Genomic DNA, 1,416 nt, shown 5'->3' on the forward strand with positions numbered 1-1,416 from the left:
AGCAGAATCGTGTTGGGAGAAAAGAAATTCAGAATCTCACAAAACAGAATTTCTAAGAGTAAAAATTGCTGAGTGATAACATCCAAGCAATGGAAAAAAAAGTGAAATCATGACATTCAGTGCAGATCTGAAGATAATTTTGGGACATTTCAAAGTTTATGGAAAATGGAATTAAAAGAGATTTATTTTGGTGCAAAAAGTATTGAAATCCACACATATAGGGGTTTTTTTTGAAAGTTCATAGAATGTGAATTATAAATATCATGTAGTAGGTAAATTACGATTTGAGTGGAAAGTGTAAACATAGTCTTAGCCAATATAATGGCTTTTCGTAAATTTTCACCAATTAGACTCCCTAAACAAGGCTAATTAGTTTTACTATCACTTTAACGGAAGGAATAGTTACATGCAACATTTCTGAAAGAAAAAGCAAAATGATCTCTATGTCTCCCTGGCAAAGGAGAAATCATATTTACAGTTACCATGGAACTCATGTATCAGATTTAGAGGAGATTCTTCAGCACACCCTCTCGAGCTATTTTTCACTGTCCTAATACAGAGTTCAGAAGAGTCCTGGTAGGTATTTCTCCTTGGAAGCCTCACCTCCCACATCATGGAAGTACAGGTTCGCACATATACATAACATGTTGATGGAAAATAAGATATGGTAAAGTAGATTTCTAAATTTTGGTTCTAAATCTCCTTGTCCATACCAGTAGATAAATGTGCAGGCAGCACTTCTACTCAGAGAGATCAACACAGCAGAAACTGTATCCAGTGGTTTTGGAGTTAGTTGCAGGAAAACAAATGCGCTGATCACAGTTAAGAGAATCAATCAGGATGTTAAGCTGCCAACATCTAAATGGATGATGGATCCTTGGCGGACGTCTTCCAGAACAGAGGTCTATTGTCCAGGCCACTGGTGCCACAGGTCCTGGCAGAGAAGTTCTCCATTTGGGGCTTCCTCGCTTGTCCCAAGCTGCTCACCAGAGAGCTGGCACTGCTTCCCGAAGCCTCAGTGCACCCGCATGATGGAAGCCCCGCGGGTCCTCACTGGCAGGGTCAGGGCCGCTCCGCCCGAGACCCACTCTCCTTCTCAGCCTGAGCAGCTGGGCTCGGTGTCCCCCAGGCACCTGCACACTGAGGAGTCTCAGCCACGCCGCAGTCCGGATTCTCCGCCCAGGCTCAGGGACACCGCAGGACGTGTGGTGTGGAAGGCAGTGTCTGCTGTGGGTCCCTCTCCAATCACATTATTATTAAAGGAGACTCTTACACCTACTAATGTAAGGGGGGTTACTAAGAAGCAAGAAGGAATTTAATATTCTGTATACTGAAAATTTGCCTGAATGACTGGAACTATGTCCTCTGAACACTACCATCCCATAATTTAGGCAAGTAGAGCTTGCTGAAAGATTT

The 1,416-nt window shown here is 42.9% G+C and overlaps 1 pseudogene; it reads right to left on the reverse strand.

Moving 5' to 3' along the window:
• Window positions 1-562: 562 nt before the first annotated feature.
• Window positions 563-954, reverse strand: LOC133768107 (transmembrane protein 243-like; annotated as a pseudogene).
• Window positions 955-1,416: the final 462 nt, after the last annotated feature.

Source organism: Lepus europaeus, chromosome 10, assembly GCF_033115175.1.
Source record: "Lepus europaeus isolate LE1 chromosome 10, mLepTim1.pri, whole genome shotgun sequence".
NCBI classification, from domain to species: Eukaryota; Metazoa; Chordata; class Mammalia; order Lagomorpha; family Leporidae; genus Lepus; species Lepus europaeus.